The sequence below is a fragment of the Macrobrachium rosenbergii genome, chromosome 55, assembly GCF_040412425.1.
Source record: "Macrobrachium rosenbergii isolate ZJJX-2024 chromosome 55, ASM4041242v1, whole genome shotgun sequence".
Classification (NCBI taxonomy): Eukaryota; Metazoa; Arthropoda; class Malacostraca; order Decapoda; family Palaemonidae; genus Macrobrachium; species Macrobrachium rosenbergii.
The window spans coordinates 54881312-54902174 of NC_089795.1; the positions used below are offsets into that span (position 1 = coordinate 54881312).

At 35.5% G+C, this 20863-nt stretch overlaps 1 protein-coding gene across 1 annotated transcript in view; it reads left to right on the forward strand.

The window, feature by feature from the left end:
- Positions 1-20863, forward strand: part of Gycalpha99B (guanylate cyclase 1 soluble subunit alpha 2) — a 1063824-nt gene that overhangs the window by 710408 nt on the left and 332553 nt on the right. Inside the window, exon 14 of the mRNA XM_067098553.1 lies at positions 870-960. The gene's annotated coding sequence lies outside the window, so the exon portion shown is untranslated. The remainder of the gene's footprint in view (positions 1-869; positions 961-20863) is intronic.

The window sequence follows — 20863 nt, forward strand, 5'->3', positions numbered from 1 at the left end:
CACAATTTAATATTTATCAAAGACACAGCAGTGTTTACATTGTATATATATATATATATATATATATATATATATATATATATATATATATATATATATATATATATATACATACACACATATATGTGATATATATATATTATATATATATGTATGTATATAAATATTATATATGTATATATATAAATGTATATAACTGTACATATATATACATATATATATATATATATATATATATATATATATATATATATATATATATATATATATATATATATATATATATATATGTTTATAACCTCAATATCAGGCAAGGATCTACGCCGACCAAAATAGCGTCTTGAGAGCGTGTCTCTCTTGAAAAAGTTTTTCATGTGAGAAAGAACCATACTTCGTTTTATGATAAACATTTAATAGATATCTACGTTCGTTTTTTTCGATTTCTATTTATGTACTGTATATCCATATTTGCATGCTTCGATAAAGGTATGATAAAGTTAAGGATACCTGTGCCGTACAGTAAATGCTATAGAACTTTATTTTCAAATTCTAAAAGAAATTGTGTCCAGACATCTAAAGTGACCTCTCAGACAGTCGAATGGCATCCTAAATTTCAATTTAAGCTCATTTTGGCTTATGATAATAATCTGTGGTGTTTGCATTCTAACCATATCAGTAAGACCGGAGTGGATTCAGACCAATTTATTAATAATCTGTGGTGTTTGCAATCTAACCATATCAGTAAGACCGGAGTGGATTCAGAACCAATTTATTACTGATTTTCAGATAAAAAGCTTCTCTTTTTTATTATGTTTTGTTTATCGACTAACATCAGTATTATTAATGGAACTTGGATGTATTTTTCGCAGATGACGAGCACGCACAAAGACCAGTGAGATCAAGACTTCAAGAGCAAAGATTTGTAGGAAACAGCTCTCCTAAAAATGCAACGCGCTTCAGGTAGTGTGTGCTAACGTTTTAATGCTACTGTATATTGTTAACTAAATAACCATCAAATGTTTCATGCACCTTGGGAAATAATCAGTTCCCGCGTATCAGTTCCTGTAGCAAGGTATTCAACACTTCTTCATGAATGCAGAAGGGAGTCAGTGCATGGCAGCCAATTTCATGCACTCACTCCTTGCTATTTTAATCATCTTTTACTCTTATTTACATTAGTCAGATGAATAATTGAATTTGGCACCAAACTAAATTTCTAAGCAACTGGCATTACTCTTCGTAGGAATCGTAGTATAAAAAAATGGAAAAAATATAAAAGATTTCTTGCCTCAAGAATAAGGTCTTTCTTGATTTATGAGCAACCCCCTACAGCCTGGGAGGGCAAACCACAAAATCCCACGTGATACAGGAGCTTACTGAAAAACCCAAAGCTGACAGTTCCTGGTCGGTGCATTTTACATGCCAGAATTTCAGGGAGAATGAAGAGTTTTTTCAAGAAAATATCAGTAATAGCTTATTCTGAGTATATTGATTTCAGATTGAAGCTGATAGCGAAAAAGGGTATTTCTAAAGACCCGGCGGCTTGTTATGTAACACATGATTCACATTTTTTTCACAGGCATTTGTAAAAAGAATATCAAGACGCGTTATCATTGTTGTAAAATGTCAACTTATTCACATCATACATACACACACACACATATATATATATATATATATATATATATATATATATATATATATATATATATATATATATATATATATATATATATATATATATATATATATATATATATATATATATATATATATATATATATATATATATATATATCTCACAGTTACATATATATATAAATTTACATATGTGTGTATGTAAATATATATATATATATATATATATATATATATATATATATATATATATATATATATATATATATATCGTCAGTTACAAAAAAACATGAGGCTTTTGTACGCATTAAACCATTAAAAATATGGTATGCACATTAGTAACAAAAATAACATTTTGCTGAGTCGTATAACAATGTATAAAGTAAAAAAAAACATTTGTTAATACGAAGTAACACTACAAGATTTAGTTCATATGTAAAACATATTAAAAGATATTCTTTTCTAAATTAACGTAATTTGCATCCAGAGTTGAAAAATGGATGTAAAAAATTGACGCACGTTTCCTGTTAAACATCATCAGAATGTTGCAGTGACATCCACTCATCCTCATACAAACAAATCTTAGTGGTGAATGAAACAACGGTTAAATACTGCACTAACACATTATTGTACTTGATTTCACATTGATCAATTACAATGATGTCATTGACGAGACGTAATAAAAAAGTTTCACTCACTAAAAACAAACCAAAGAAAATGGTTAAAGCAAAATTTCCTTTAAGGCAGATATTAACTTTTTCAAACACAATAACACAACCAATGAAACACTCCTGCCCAGCGACTTTGAGCTTCCTCTCCTGCATGCTTGCTGAGTGACACGCATCCCGGGGAAGTAAGTTTGTCTTCCTTTCGCTTCATACTCTTCTTGGGGATATGATACATAAAGGAAAAAGGATAAACTTACAGCTCTCCTTTTTTGAGAGGGGGATGGGGCACTTTCTCGGTTGTCAAGCATAACTTGTTTCTCTTCATCTTCTTTCTATTGTCGACCTCAGGACCGACAAGTAATGTAATTTTCTTCTGCCCTGAAGGACCTTTCATGTAAGAGTCTAACGATGGTTTGTTCTGACAATGCAACGTTAGGATTAACAATTCATGTTCTCTCTTCCAGTATCCCAAAAGCAGGCAGTATTGCTCACTATGGTTGCTTGAAAGATGCTGGGGGGATGTTGCTCATGGGAAAAAAGGGGAGGGTAGGGACCGGAAGGCTGCACCAGAAACAGACGAATTTTTTGTTGTGGCTAAATCTGTAAAACTAGATTAAAATCACCAGTAATTATGTAAAACTTGATTTTTACAAAGAATATAATCACATATGTACACAAGAAATTATGATTTTAATTCATTTTGTGTTATTCCTGCACGAAGGCCGTTCATGTTATCAGAACTGTGAAGCCAGTATACATAATGGATATATGACTTTACCGTTGTATACTGCTAGTAAACAATGGTTTGGGTATTTTGGTTTACAATGGCACCATGATTGTGAAATACATACTCTTGTTTATGGTTTTGATAAATATTTAAATTTAAATTTGCCGTTGGCCTTATAGGGACAAAGGGCGGGGGAGGGGGGGGCAGCCTGAAAAACTTTGAATAGTGCTCTACTAACCTTAGTATTAAGATTAGTCACCTTTTGCCTCAAGACACGTAGAATGCAAGCAGAGGTAGTATCAAACAGTAATTTCATGGTTAAGTTGTAAATATCTATGGATAATCCGATATTCCAATAAAGTGGCCATTTTTCTCACAAGTAGAGAAGGATTATTATCTTTAATATGCGCAAACCAATATGTATACATGTGTATGTATATGTGTGTATAATGTATATATATACGTGTGTGTGTGCATGTATACCTATTTATAGATATACATATATTAAGGAAACCATATCACTATGACATCGCCCTGAAAGAGAAATGCAGAATACAACAAAATGGAAACATCACAGCATCAGTAAGATCACAATGATAAAAATTTTAAACTTTACCAGGTATGGCCAATAACACTCAATTTCCGCGTAACGTGGCGGGGAAAAATTACATTATGCAATGGCCGAATGGCTACTCAAACAAGAATAAATTACTTCTCCGTGTCTACGAGAGAACGATGCGCTTTGGAAATAATTTGCTTCTCTACGGATTCAGCAGAACACAAACAAAGGGGACTCTTTTCACGAGTCCTACGTTGTCTATCACAGAAAAAAAAACAAAAAAACACACAAAATAATAATAAAATGCCAGCTGGGGACGCAGAACAAAATAAGGGAAAACAATCAATAACGTTAACTTCAAACACAGAATTATTAGTCTCAACTCCGGCCTAATACAACCTATCCAGATGGGTTAATCAAGCACACGACAAGCACTTATTCACACAAACGATACACGATACAGGGGTAATAATAATAATAATAATAATAATAAAAAAAATAAAAATGTGAGTGGATCTTGTTTGTCCTCCCCAGGTGACAGCAGGGGAGACATGACAGCCACCCACCCCTTGCAAACCGCATTGCCCGCCCCGGGGGGCGGAGTAGGTAGGGAACGGGAGGGTAAGGGAGACATCCACCCTCTTCCTGCAAACCTGTTTGTCCGCCCCGGATGAGGGCGAAATAGGTAGGGGAATGGGAGGGTAGGGGTGACATCCACCCTCCTGCAAACCTGTTTGTCTGCCTCGGTTGGGGGCAGGGTAGGCAGGAGAATGGGAGGTTAGGGGAGGCAGCGCGCGTAGCGCTAGCCAACAAGCTCGTGATAATAACAAAAACAATAATTATAATAACCAGAATGGTAATATTCATGACAAGCATACAATAATAGGAACCTAGGTTATGGAGTTCACAGAATTTTCCAACACAAATCTCAAATGACGAGCAATGTAATAATGGTGCACCCAGTTTATGCGTACTAGACATTCTTACTGAAGAGAATGGCACTAATAATATCACCAGTTCTCCTTTTACATTTACACATTTCACCCGAGATCTTTACTCGGTCACTCGGAGAATTTTACAACACTTATTAGGATCACACAAGGGGACTGGCTGTATGTTACTACAGAAGCTGCAAATTCAGAAAAGGGAGCACGATGGCTGGTGACAACATCAGAGGTGTTATGATGTCAAAACAATCTGGAACTTGGTTGAATGTAAGAAGAAACCCCTCAGCTTTTCTAAACTGATCAGATATAAGAACCAAGGCGTTTAGTTCTAGGGCTCAGTGATAAGGAGAGGTAAAATGTGTCTTTCTTTCTCCAAAAGAAGCAGTTTTATGTGTAGTAAGATGTACTTTTCAAACCTTACTTCCTGGTGAAAGGTAACTATTTAGTACTTTTCAAACCTTACTTCCTGGTGATAGGTAACTATTTAGCTGTTTTAACTGGAGTTACAATACATGTCGAATGAACTGGTTGTAACAATAGTGAGGCAAATAGTAATTATCATTAATTGGAACTAGAGCAAAACTTATCAAGAAGTCACATCTCTCTGTGTTAGTAAAGCACGTTGGTACCAAATATGGTTTTAACAGGACCCCTTATAAGGAAACCGTGTATTCTTATAAAAAACCGGATATTTGCATTTTGGTGCCCTGGTGCGCTCGAGGTAGGAACGACATTAAGGCGTGTAATACTTTAAATGCAGTCTGTCTCTAATAAGAATTATAGATGCCCTCGACTCATATACATACTAGTAAAGATAGCGATATTTATATTATTCCCCGTGGGGGTAGTTCCATCTGTGGCCCTCACGCAGTGCACTGTAGGCATCGCTGAAGAGCGTTTGACGCGTCCCTTCAGCCCTACCTGCACCCACTTATTAGCCTTCACTTCACCTCCACTCCCGCTTCCTTTCTTCAGTCGTGCTGTCCAACCTCTCCAACTGCCCCTTTTCACTTTCTTTAGCGCTGAATGGCTGAAGGTGCCCCATTGCCTGGCTTTTTGGCATAAATTACCTAAGGCCATACATTAATATTATTGTCATCAGATCTGATGAAAAGGATATTTCATAGTGAGCGAGATCAATGTTCAGTTCAAGCGTGTATTGTAATACTGAAATCCAAACACGTTCCATTGCTCTATAGAAATCTTGTATTTTACCCGTGAGTTTTCTTCGCCTTTTTTCCGCTTTTGTCTACGTTCTTTTTCCCTTAGATACCGTTTGTGAGTAGCTTCTTCAAGATCGTTAACCGCTATCTGGGGAATTAGATTATTTTGTAAGCTTTCATCAGTATTCATATCATTAGAAAAACAGCTACGCCTAACCTGTGAATCGTTTTTGGGTTGATTATTTGGTTTTTTTATTCTTCATGAAGCCAAATATATTGAACATAAAACCACGATTTTTTACTTTTTTTTATTAGAGCTGATAACCTAAAAAATAAATACTTGTAATGCAGTTACCTCTTGGGTTTGAATACCTCAAGGATCTCCTAGTACCAGTTTACTAACCCGGGCATCAGAGGATTGCTAGAGTAAATAAAAGAGCAGGACACGTCGAAAATTCTTCCCATTCTTTGAATTTAGAATTCTAGGCATTTTATACAGCCTCAAGCAGATGAATTATGCAAAACCTCTGCTTTTCCCCGATCCGCCTTTTTCTTTTCTCCAATCTCTTTTCTTTTCCAGGTCAAGTTCCAGGTTTTCTTATTACACTGGCTCGCTTGAGGTGCCTCATTCTTCTCTTGTTGCATTTTGTCTCGTTCTTGCTGTTCATGCCTGTTTATCACCTTTTAGTTTTCTGTAAAAGAAAACGAATGTGCCGGCTTTGTCTATCCGTCCGCACTTTTTTCTGTCCGCATTTTTTCTGTCCGCCCTCAGATCTTATAAATTACTGAGGCTAGGGGGATGCAAATTGGTAGGTTGATCATCCACTCTTTAGCCATCAAACAACCAAATTGCAGGCCTCTAGCCTCAGTAGTTTTCATTTTATTTAAGGTTAAAGTTAGCCATAATCGCGCCTCTGGCAGCGATATAGGACAGGCCACCACCGGCCCGTGGTTAAAGTTTCGTGGGCGGCGGCTCATACAGCATTATAACGAGACCACCGAAAGATAGATGTTTTCGGTGGCCTTGATTATACGATGTACAGAGAACTAGACTTCGCGGAAGAAACTTCGGCGCATTTTTTACTTGTTTATTATCTTCTATCCTTATCCTTCCAGCCTATTGGGCTTTGAAAGAAAATTGTTTTCTCTACTGGTGTACATTACTTTGAAAAGAAAAAAATAATTAAACGCGTGATTCCGTTTACATTTGATAAGATATCAAGGGAAAAATTGGACCATTCTTCGAAAATTTAGTACTTTTCTAAACGGTTAACTAATCCAGAAAACATCTCTGCGACTAATTCCGCTTGTGTAGGGAAGTAGACTAGGGTTCTAACCAGTGTATGCGCATGCGTAGTTGTGCATTTAGAATGTTTCCAGTTTTTAAATCGAATCATGTTCCACGCGATATTGTTAACAGGGTCATCATATGGTATAGGTGTTGGGTCATTAACCATCACCGTCACATATTTAACCAGTTATGTTCAAAGGTTTATTGCCAATAACCATCTGATAGATATGAATTATCAAATCAAGGTAAATACATGATTGTTATTTATTTTCACACTGATTGATTGCATTACTAGGATACCCATTTTCATATGGGATGTGTTGCAGGTAGGATGGAATAGATGTTTTTATAACTATTATGAACTAATATTTTATAATGTCAAAGGTTAGTTTCATACTCCAGATTATTTTTCCAGTGATTAGGCATAGCACCATGAGTTATTATATTACACTGAAATACACTTTCGCAGGTACAATTTCATTCAGTGCAAAAACAATTTTTGTTTTGCTTGTGACTTAACATACCTATGCTGCAGTATTTATTATAGCTAACCTTAAAGGCAGAACAAACAAATACTTCGTGACTTAACACTATATTATCTATAAATTTGAGAAAAAATCTTTTTAAAAGTTCCCCACCAGACAAGGAAGCTGTTGATCGCCCCATCTGAGAATAATTAACTTTCATCTTTTATGAGCGTCAACTGGTCTCCCCTATAGCCATATGATTTAAGGTTTTTACTATATATTCCAATTTAAATGTTAGACACTTATATGAGCCAGCCATGACCCCTGGATTTGAGCAAGCTTTACAACAAATAAGGATAATTTCATATTCCTCTGACCAACATCAATCTCTTCAGAGCATTTTTTCCCATATATTATCTTGTAAAACTTTGGATCCCAAATTTGACTATGCTTTGAACAATCTGTATCTACACCACAAAAATGTACCTCACCATGAGCTAGGTGCTCTCTGGACTAGGGAAGCTTTTGAAATGAACAAGCGTTGCATAGGCCTTGATATTAATATTCATAGATATTTCAGTTAGTAGCTATCCTCTCCATATGATGTCAGTCATCATCTTTTATTCTTCAAATATAAGGTAATCTCTAAAAATCAATTTTTTACATTGTAAGCGAGATCACATCTCAGGAGGCTTAGATTATTTTTTTATGCCTAGAAATCATTTCGTAACATTCAGACAGCTTGAACACAGCCTAAAACCTCAAAATTCAAAGAAAACATTTTGTAATCATATTCCTATTTTGAAATTTTTATTATGACTGTTGAGCTTGTTAGTGTACTGTTATACTTTGTAGTAGTTACGATGACTACTTCGAGTAGCAATTTAAGGGCGCTGGCATTAACAGCACTATTAACCTTAGCTCACCGTACTTTGAGCTTGCGATGTGAAAATAGCCAATTCATGTCACAGGTATTACGAATTATACCAATAGGTAACGTAACATAGTGTTAGCTGTGAATTCTAAACTTGCCGAAATGTATTACATTGGGAATAAAAAAAAAATGCTTAAACCTACTTGGCAAGCGCTGCGTTGCATCTGAGATTCTGGACGATAGAAAAAGGATCATGTTGCATCACATTTGAGCATGGCTGTAACACATGCAAGTTAAAATAAGTCCTATATTATCCTATTTAGAGACTACAGTGTATATATTATATATATATATATATATATATATATATATATATATATATATATATATATATATATATATATACATTTTAGGTCTGATTGTATGACCTTTTTTTGAATTTTTTTATGTTTATTGTTAAGATACACAGAGGGTTGCTTTCCAGTTTTGGCTGTGATAATTATATTTTTTATCTCTAAATTTGTTTGCTTAATAATAAATAAAAATTGCAACCTCTTGGTGCCACAACATTTTTTTTTTCAAATATTGTATATGAATTTATTTTCGAAATTAATTATTATATATATACTAGCTGACCAATCCGGCGCTGCCCAGGAAAACTCCGGATGACAACCGATAAACTCTCTGTCTCTCCAACGCTGCCTCACTCTTTCCCTCTTTCTCCTCTCTAACACCCCACTACTCTCTCTCTCTCTCTCTCTCTCTCTCTCTCTCTCTCTCTCTCTCTCTCTCTCTCATCCTTTCCTGTTAAGATACTTGCTTCAGTGACATTGCTCCGCATTTTATAAATTTTATGATTCACTCCTCACCCCCCCCCCCATCCTATTGGGGCTGAACTTGGACTTAAAGGGCTATCTGGAATGTCGCTATTCATCTCAGCGACCTCAAAAACTATAGATTAAACACTAATATCTTTGGTTTTCTGTTATTTTTACATGTCACCCCCTACCCACTCCCACTCCCTTTGGTGCCAGTGATGTCTTAACCCCACAGTATTCTTTCCCAGATAGTAAGTGATATATATACCTAAATGTGGTATGATAAATTCGTAGAGTTTATTTAGTTACTAAGTCTACAGGCAGAACCAGTCCTGTCTCAGGGAAGCCCTCCCCACCCTCTTGGTGCCCTTTGGTGTAGTGATGTTTTGCCCTCACGGCATTCTTTTCCAGAGAGTAAGTCATTTGTATATCAAGTTTGGTTGAAATTGCTCAGTGCGTTTCAGAGTTATGCTGGAATGTGCACACACCCACGTTATATATATATATATATATTTTATATATAATCAGTAACAGGCTGTTTGCTCCTTTTGGGTCTGTCTCTCTCTCTCTCAGTCATCGGTCATTTGCAATTACGGAGACATAAAGATGATTGCGAAACTATAATATAACTTTTTTGGGTTTTGTTTCTCTTGATGTTTGGCGCAACTTGTGAGTAATAAAATTTCGTTTGTGAACGAGTGTGTCTGGAAATGGAAATATTTCAGAAAAGAAAAAATTCAACTCATTTTCTAAAAGTTCCAGCAAGAAAAAATGCCATCAGATGTAAAGAATTCCATGCATCAGGTTTTAGAAAATCGTCGACAAACGAAACGAAAGTTGGTAAATTTCACTGGGTTTCTTTTCCTCTAATGAAGTCTAAATTTATGTGTTTCTGCCTTCAACAGACGCAATAGTAATAAATGTCTCAACGCTAACTCAAAACGAAAATTAGTGCGCCCTTCTCATCTCCCCCTTCCCTTCTCTCTCTCTCTCTCTCTCTCTCTCTCTCTCTCTCTCTCTCTCCTTGTATATTGATCTTCCTACTCAAGAGCTTGTCGACGACAAGGACAAGAAATAGTATTAAAAGGCGTTACTCGTACATGCAAGTTATCAAACGATTTGGGAATGAATAAAAACAGTTCCCTTTTCGACGTCACAGAGCGAAGTAATTTGTTCACATTCTCTGTGAATTCAATTTCCTTGCTGCCATTAACGGTGTTATTGTATTTCCTTTATTGATAAAAGTATATTTGCCAGTCCCGCATTTCATTCACAATAACGAGATGGGCTCTTTCTGGCGGAGTTGCAATTATTCTCTGTTTTCTTTATCAATAGCGCGGAATTTCTGCTATCAGTATATGGCTACTTTCATGTATTTACAGCAATTTACACTACACTTGAACATTAGATGCAGCTATGTTTTTGCATATATAGCATTTATCTATTACAAGCCTTAATGTTTGTTCTGTTTAACATGATATTTAATATATTGTAAACTTTGTCATTTTGTATTAAGACTCTCTCTCTCTCTCTCTCTCTCTCTCTCTCTCTCTCTCTCTCTCTCTCTCTCTCTCTCTCATTGCATTTTCTCAGATGATTGTTATTTACCTATTGAAACTATGTTTTGTACTTTCAGTCAGATAGATACCACATAAAAACATATAGACCAGAACTAAATCAAAATACCAGTACTTAATCAGAGGCAAGTAATGAAAATGTATTCTTCTGATTTTGGGAACATGCAGTCAATCTGTATTTAGTGCTTTTCATACATACATATACATATATATATATATATATATATATATATATATATATATATATATATATATATATATATAATATATATATATATATATATATACACGAGTGTATATATATATATATATATATATATATATATATATATATTTATATATATATATATATAAATAGACAACATACAACAAGAAAGTTAACCAGCAACTGTAGTCGTTCATAAGTCGTTACTCCACACCTGCATAACGAAACTCACTGTAGACAACAATAACTATGAGATACGGAAGGTTAAAACGTTGGGGGCGTAGTACAGTATTATTAGCAGAGGAAAACTCCAATAGAGCAAAACTTGAACTGATTTCACTTTAACTGCCTTAAACATGTGTGTGATATATCCATGATAATTTAATTACTTTATTGACAAATTAATTACAGGATAAATAATCCAGAGATGAGTTAGGTCGAAAAAATCTTGTTTCTCTTCATTCTTACTAGTTTTGGTGAGGACAAACTGCAGAAGGAGCAATGTAAAATTGAAAGTTAGAGACAAAGGTTAGGTAAGTTATGTGACTTAAAAGAGATGGATGAATAAATGGTATTATGAATGTCAGAACGTATGCGTTTGACTTACACACAGTATGCCTGTATCTGAGAATGCATAACGGATAATGGTAGAAAGCGAGAAGGGGTGACTCAAAACGACGGTAAGGAAAGCAGTAAGGTGTGCCAAGCGCTTCAAAAAATGGTCTTTGTGAAAAAGTTGGAGTTTATGACAGTTTTGTGAGCCTTACTCTCCGTAGAAGCAGATTAAAATAAATACAAAATTAATGAAAGAAACAAGGTGAACGCTGTCGAGATGGATTGTCTGCGGAGAGAATGCAGCGTGAGGAAACAGGAGGAGAGAGAGGAAAATGTCGAGGTACGACGAAGATACGTTAACGAGGTTAGCATAGGAATAAGATGGATAGGAGTGTTATGCGGGGATTTGATTACTCAGAAAGAATAGAAATGAAAGGGTGGTGAAAAAGGCGTGTAATTCATAAGTGTTCGAGGGAACAGTGACGGAGACTCAGAGAGAAAGTGTTTCCTAAACGCACTGGAAGAAGTGTGCGAACCTAAGAACACTAAATTCACGATGACTGAGTTACCAGGACAAGGGTGATCATTCTTTTAATGGAGACGATAGTTTGTGTAATATCAAAAAATAGATGCAAATCTCTGTTTCATATTAAATCTAAATTCACAAGAGAATAAAATGCAATTTTTTTATGCAAATATTTTTTTCATATTAAACCTAAATTCACAAGAGAAACAAAATGCAAGTAGTTTTCTATTCGTAGATGCATCAGGTACTCGGGAAGATTCTAGGCCGATATGTTCATTTATACAATTTACTGGCGATACAGTTCGAAGTAGAGAGTCGGTTTCCTATTCTCTGAATCGTATAGCATTGAAAACCACCGCCAGACTGTTCATGAGAAGGAGTCCAAATATAGAAAAAAATAAAGAAGACAATATTATCCAGCAGGAGTCTTCGATAAAAGCCTATAATGAGTAAGAAAGACGATACAGATCGTTTCCAATATCGTATTACGCGACAAAACTAATTATTTCTTCGACATTTACTTATATCCGACAGGATATATTCTGAGATTGTTACTGTGTCAGAATTCATATAATAATAGTAAAACTTATCTGTAAGAATAGCTACCATAAGGAACTTTTAAGAGGATTATAAATGTGATCGTTCTGAGTGTAATTAATTTTATTTGGCTCAACAGGTAAAGGAATGGTAGTTTGAATACCTGGATATAAGGCATTTAATAAATTCATTTGTTTTTCAAAGAGCCAGTATTTCAGCTTAAAAACAGAAGTGATATTATGAGCCTTTAAAGTCGCTTTATTTTCCGTGCACCTGCCGACGAGACTAAAGTAACAGATTCTACATGAACCTGTTTCATGGGCCGTGGTTGATAGTTTCATAGAGCTTTATATGCTGTACAGAAAACTCGACTGCGCCGAAGAACTTCGGGGCGTTATTTACTTGTTTGAACGTGATTACAGACATGATTAAGAGAGATAACTTAATGTTTACTTTTCTATTCAAAGATTTCCATATGTAGTAGAAGTGTTACTCTTCCCAAACTTTGATCGATTGTAATCAGAATAAACTGTTAAAAAGCATTGGAATTAGAAACGTAGAGCAAATGATTCATGAACTGATCGTATTGGAATAAAAATCAAAGCCGCTGTCTATTTAGCAGTAGGTAGTTTTTAAAAACGCGACATGACTGTCTGCTGGTTTAATATAAGTTAAACTTTTCAATGAAATCAAAATATTTATTTTCTGGGTGGGGTCGATGAATATGATCACATACCAAAAAATACTGTTAATTCTTTAAAGTTCATTCTTGCTTTTCAGTTAGGAAAGAATAATCCCATAACAGTCTCCTGATATCGTCTTTTACTTCCTTCGATTTCTTCATAAGAGCCTTTAAGAAAATCTAATTAGCAGTTAGGCTGTGAGTTAATTAGAAGAACACGCGATGCATATTGACACAGGTTAAAGTGGTTGTGTCCATGAAGCGAATGTCTTTAAAGAATATTATATATATATATATATATATATATATATATATATATGTATGCATATATATATATATATATATATATATATATATATATATATATGTATGCATATATATATATATATATATATATATATATATATATATATATATATATATATATATATATATATATATATATATTGTGTGTATATATGAGTATATATAGATATAAATATGTATATCTATATATATAGACTTGATGTCCTTTTTAAAGAAAAACAGGATAGCACTCCCTGTTACATACAGGATGAATCCCATGGGTAAAGAAATGGTGCACCATCAGAAGATTCATTTTAAGCGCATCGATTTCTTTGTACACATTGCGTCACTCACCTCCTCCAACTTTCATGTACTATAGACGATTCAGTAATGTGTAAGCCATTCTGCTCCAATACCTGGGCAACTCCATTTAGCAAGAGTTTTCTAGGTTACCCTTTACCCCTAGCTCTTAAGAATTCAAAGATGTATATCCATTTAACCACCGTATACTTTCCATGTATGCACTAGCGTACCTAGAAAAATTTCAAGGGGGCCACAAATTTTCATACTGTACATATATATATATATATATATATATATATATATGTATGTATGTATGTATGCATGTATATATATACTGTATATATATAATGTACATACATATAAAATTTTCTGAAAATTTTATTATTTCTATAATAGATTTTTTTATTTCACCCATTTTTATATTTCATTTATGTCATTATCTAAATCTTCAATATTATTATTTTGTCATTATTTTTCAGGGGGGGCACGTGCCCAGGTTCCCCCCCCCCTCCGGCCCTGGATCCCTAGTTCATGTATCTTGAGGGGCAAAACGTGAGTTTTTTTCTTGGAAAGTAGACATACATTCAGGAACATACTCTAGTAGGAAAACTGTGAACAAACCACTGAAAAGGTTTGAGAAGCCACTAAGTATCATAACCTTATACGCTCAAATGTCTCCGTTGGTGTCCCTGTGAATAACGTAGTTTTGTCTTCAGTTTTGAGTATTACTACCCATGCTGTGCCTACCACTGAATTGGTTTATATAATTCATTTCTTGGAATTCTGGGTCTTTTTGAAATGAAATTCAGTTTACATATGTATGGGATGATAGTCAAATAAGCACTAAATCACATCATTGTCTGCTGCTGTAAACACCAAAAAGAAAATCTATGAATATCATATTAAGATCGAAAACAGCAAATTCTTCTACGTATTCTGGGCCAGATCCAGAGGAGGCAAAATGTTTTTGTTTTTATTTTACTTTTCTTTATCTTCTTTTTTTTTTTACAGTTTTCCAATAACATTGCGAGGAAGGAGTCAGGTTCCGCTGCTGATTTGATTTTTAGAGACGATTTCCTATTCGGTCATTTCCTCCGAGAATCCCCTTTTCTGTAGTGGCGGGAGGGAATAGGGTCTGGAATTGAGTCTACTTCTCTGGTATTTAAGTGGGTTGGGAAGGAAAATTCAGAGGTGATTTTTATAATCTCCGCCGCCCCTCTTCTACGAAATGATTTTCAGATTTAAGAGAATGGACGAATCTTTGTTCAAACCATCGTAATTCGAAAGTTATCCCGAGGGCTGGTCTGGGTTTGGTGGTAGCGATCATTGAGTTTCCGGTCATTTTCACTCTCCTGAATAATATGCGCCAGAGAGAAGAGAGACATTCGGAACCTTAGTGTTTTCCAATGATTGGTTTATAAATGCATGGTACCATTAGTCTAATGCTTCATAAATAATTGAAGTTAGTATTTAAAGTATTTCTTCGTTTCTATTTTAGTCTGACGCCGAAGTTAAAAAAAACATTCAATTTTTTGTTTGCTTCTCTTTGGATGGCTGAAAACATGGAGAGAGAGAGAGAGAAAGAGAGAGAGAGAGAGAGAGAGAGAGAGAGAGCGGTGGGGAAGGAGATAGAGAAACAGAGTATGGCCATATATCTTTGCAAAAGAAAGCCTGCTGCTTTGTAGCTGATAAAGCTAGACACCATGAAATGGTGTGGTATTTGTGGTTATGGCAAGGGAAAGGAAGGAACCAGATGAAATTAAGTGGGTGGTGGTAGGGCTGCCTTCACCATAGGTCTAGAATCGAAAGAAAGTCAGTGACACTTGTGAACCACCGGGAAATTCTAGTGGCTCACCTGTGACCTTTCCTAAGATGCTACATGAAAACTCATGTAGCAGGAAAGAAAACTTCTATATTGTCAATATGGAATTTGTGGAAAAATAAAAAGTCTTCTAGGTTCATTACATTTCCGTTCTTTTTCATCATGTTTTCCCTTAATCATTAAATTCATTGATGTATAATCGGCTTACTAGCTCATAGGCGAAAAATCATAAAACGTCTTTCATGAGTCCTTACGGATTGAATTAGAATGCTAACCAGACTGGGGCCAGTACTAGTACTAGTACTCGGTACCATTGATAGCAATAGGTCACAGATGAAAATGTACTGACATTGAGCCTCCTCCAGCTAATAAGTCAGCATTCAGGTGCTCTGAGCGTCAACGCTTCTAAAGGAGTGCTGATAACGCTAACATTTATTTGGAGTTGGGAGTTATGAATATTACTGAAACTGGATTTTTTTCTCGTGGACTTACTTCAAGATGAGACCCTTTACCCCTCAACCGCTCTCTACAAATTTAGATAATAGTACCAAGAGTGTGTTCCATAGAAAGAAATTTTTAATTCTCGAGGGATTTACGAAACTGAACGGCATTGGTAGCAAAGAAAGAAAACCACCACAGGAGCTAAAATAGCAAAGCATTCCAACTACTCACACCGAATACTGAGTCTAAAGATCGGCGTGATACTTGAATCTGCGAACTAGAACAGATAATGAAACATTGCTCAGAAGAGGGTTTAACATATCATTTATATTGACTAATCAGCAATATTCAAAGAAAAGATGAATCATTGTACTCTTTATCAGAAGTGGTAACAGTGTAAGCGAAAACTGCTCGTCCAAAATTAAATAGTAAACCCCCTAGACAATGCAATATATAAAATTGTCATGAGTCATTAAACGCGCTAACCAACCTCATAGGCCGTCAGAGCATTAATAAATCTGTATTAATAACTTTCTACAATGAAGATTCTCACTGATGCGTTCAGTAAACGTTCTTTCATTTGGCATATTTACTTTGGGCAAAGAAATATGAGTAACAGAATGGTTTCAGGAAAAAAAATCTTTTATCCGCTTCTTTTAATCAGCGCCGATGCCTTTCAAATTCCAGAGATTCCAAATATCCTGAGATCAAGGGAAATTCCAGCTGAAAGCTTTGGAGGATCCTTGATCGAATTTACAGGATTTTTGCCATAAAATCCAGTTCTTTTAGATTCTGTTGAAAATATTCCTATGAAATGGATTTTTGTTTTGCTTTTTCCTTTGACACAAGTGAATACAAGAGATGTGTAGGTAATCATTGAAGGTTAATACTGAAGTAAGAAATGGAAGTTTTCTTTCCTGTTATTTTTTGTTCTTTCTCTTTTATTTGGTCAAAACCCTGTATTTTCCTTTCCCGTAAGAAACAGAAAATTTCAAAATTTTGTCATAACTATCGAGTGATTAGGTGTTCAAAAAGTCTGTATTAATATCTTTCTTTATAAACCTAGAAATATCCAGGAGTTTTCGGATCTTGCATCAAGTATCCATGGAAATTCTGCAACTAGTCCAAAAGTAGAGCTGGACATGGATAAATGTCTACCCTTGGTTTTAGTATGTTGAGGTCTATCAGCGCCGCAAGATGGGTTAACAGTATGGGTGTCAATGAGATTGTGGTACAGACCGGTGATACTGTTGCGCTCAGTCCCAAACTGTGGTGATGCTAGCAGGACCCTAGGTCTAGTTTACACATTGTTTGCCCAGTGTGAGCCACTTACAGTACTATCATATGATACCAGGCACTTGTCATATTAGTTCATCAGATGCTGAGTGCACTTCTCGAAATTTATTGGTTTTAATTGATTGTTGTTCCCGTAGTTCTAGAATACCATGTGTGGTTTGCCATTGATCACAGTGAAGATTATTCTGTCAACAAAGCGTTACGCTGCTTCATCTTCAACTGGTTATAGATGCATATTTCGTGTTTAATATGTTCAGTTTCTTTTTCGTGAAGTCAAAAGACCATTTATGGTAATCTGCTCATCATGTTTTCCCTTCACTGTATCATACAGCCTGCAAGAATGCTGGCCTGTGATATGTGGTATCACAGTATCTGACGAATCATAAGCTTATTTAGCATGTTCCTAGCAGCACTTCATTCAGTTCAACAATACTGACTTAGAAAACATTAGGGTTCTTTCTTTTCCCCCTAAGCACGTCAAGTCTACCACAAAAGAGGTAATTGGTTTAGAAAGAAGACCTCAATTCGTACGCCTAAGTATATCATTTTAATTGCTTGTACTTGGCGTTGATGCATCTTGTTTAATTGCCTTCTCTATCCGTCGTGGTGTAGAGCATGTACGACAGCAGTCTTTGTGTAGACCATCCCCACGTAAGAAATAATGGTATCTTTCCCTGTGTTGCTAGCCTGAATGATAGATGAACTGCTCTTTTCTCCTAGGTTGATAGCAATGGCCTACTAGAATTGTGGCCTCTTTGCAAATGGCACACCATTCAGAGACCACTAAGTGTGATGATAGGAAATACCGACTAATGCTGAATAGAAAGAAATAACTAATATTCTAGTAAGCCTCAAATAGTTCGTAATATCCAATCAGCTTACATGACCCGAGTGATTTTGACTCTAGAAGGTCTTAGGCGTAAATCTTAATCGTAAAATCAATATCAGAGTCAGATTCATTAGTCACGAAAGCCCGTAACATTGATATTAATTATAGGTATGGCTCTTTTGATTATCAAGAGCAGTTGTCAGTTAGATGGGAGACATTAGTTTTGGATTTCCAGTGGTATCAGGACTCCACACCAGAAGGATAATTTAAGACTTCATACGTAGAGGAAATAATTTTGGATGTACAACCCAAATAAGAGAGTTTCTGTTGCAATCTATCCTAGGTCATTGTATAATATGTCCGTTCATATTTAGCCAAGCAACCTTGCAGGGCAGAAGTTTACGTAATTTAGGTCTCAAATCATAAATAATTTGATCGACCTCGTCTGTTGCCAACATTCATTCATGGTGATTCGAATTAAGAGTTAAGAAGGTTAAATTAGCGATAAGCCGAGAGCCACACAACAAATTTTATTCTTCCATTTGTTAACATCTTTCATGCCTCCGTCTTCGCGTTCTCTTTCCTTCGCTCTCACTGAATTCATTCTGATATACGACTGACATCGTACGAAATGCTGTATATAATTTTCCTCTCCCTCCTTCCGGCAACCCCCGCTTCCTTTTCCTTCTTTTGAAAATACTCTCTCTCTCTCTCTCTCTCTCTCTCTCTCTCTCTCTCTCTCTCTCTCTCTCTCTCTCTCTCTCTCTCTCTCTCTCTCTTTCTTATATAGAATAAAATTCGCAGAAAAGGTGAACCAGAAAACTGAAAGAAACAAATACAAGTCTTAGTATATTTACTAAAATTCCATGTTCATGCGTTCTCAAATTTACCTTCCCAGCCAAATGCACATCGGATTAGACTTAGCTGTCATTGATGTTGATAGGAAAGAAGTCCGTTTTAAAGAAACAAACGGCATTTTAAGAAGATATTCATATTATCGAATGGCTGATACTAGCCTCAATAAATAGAATCTATGGATGTTTTGCCTGATACAGTAACAAACTTCTATGCTCTGTAAGGAGAAAATAGAATTTCATCTCATATTACTTTAAAGTGTAACGTCGACAAAGTAGATTCTAGACTGTCAGTCGACCTGTCTGTCGCGAAGACATTCCACTCATCTTCAAGACTTTTCTTGATCAAAGCTACTGAACTTAAAAAAAAAAAAAAGGCCGCATGCTTCTGCAGGTGTGAACCTCCAGCGGTGATTGTTAATAACACCTTTGTAGGTATTAAAGAGATTATATTAGACAGCCCGTAGAACATATTTTGAAAGGAACTTGAAATTAATTCTTAGGAGGACCTTGTGCGAGGAGGAAATAACTTTACAGGGAAACATTTCTCAGGAGACTCACATTCATTACCAAAAAAAAAAAGACTATTTATTTTTTGGTCAGTGACGAGGTTCATCTCTTTGCTCTGTTCTAATATTTCCCGGGTGATGCCGTAGCGAAATGAACAGGATGAGTCCGAACGAGGCTTCGTAGTTCCGGAGTTTTAACTTGGAAGTGAAAACCCTCTCGACTTTACATTGATTCGTCTATGAATGGATTCCAATAGGAGACTCATATGAGCAACCCGTAATAGCAAAGAAAGTCGGGCAGTGCATTCTGGTCCCTCTGTTCATCTACTGTTAGGGCTCTATTCATCTTGATATACTAAAGTAGCGCAGTCGCCGCCAAAATAACCTCTCTTTTCTTGAGCAGAAGTTCTAAGATTGCTTGACATTGGATGTCCTTTTGAAGAAACTAATCAGTGGGCGAGATGATAACTCTTTCTTGCGGTAAATGTTCCAAAATCGAAAGACTGCCAATCTAATGCTACAATCTCTCGAAAAAAAATGAAACGCAAAAAAGAGAGAGAGAGAGAGAGAGAGAGAGAGAGAGAGAGAGAGAGAGAGAGAGAGAGAGAGAGAGAGGATGTTGGGGAAATAACTTAAACATTTCAAGTTGTTCAAAACGAGTTATAATTCAAATGATTAATATCAGCAAGTTTTGGTTACGGCCCCATATATCCTGAAATAATTTAGACCTGGATGATTTAAGTAAAAACTTTGTTTTCGAATGAACCACACAAAACTTTTAGGTCGTTACCTGTAAACATAGCCATGCAATAAGTCCAAATAATGTTTTGATTACAAAACTGGATACGAAAATGAATACATTCCAGGAACGTAAAAGAGTCGATAAACATGAAAGAAATCATTCCAGATGAAAGTGGTGAGGCTGATGTCCTGATTCGATAGCTATCAAATCAAAAATAAAAATAAAAAAAAAACTCCGACAGTAAAAATGCCAAATCGATGAGTGGTTTTCAGATGAAACTCAACGACCAATTTCTTGCAATTTTGAGTTAATGAAATGCCTGCATTTTGATGTTTTTTTTTCATGAGTTTAAAGTGTGAGAATGTTGATCTGATGCTACAAATATTTCTAAACGAACATTTGCAAGTTAACGATAAGATCTGTGAAAAACAGCCCACTCAGGCATCAAGAAATGTATGTAGCACCAAGAAATGTATGTAATTCTGGATTACCAAGAACTCATTCACAAATACAAACTTTGAATTATTGTTCCATTGGAAAAATTTTTG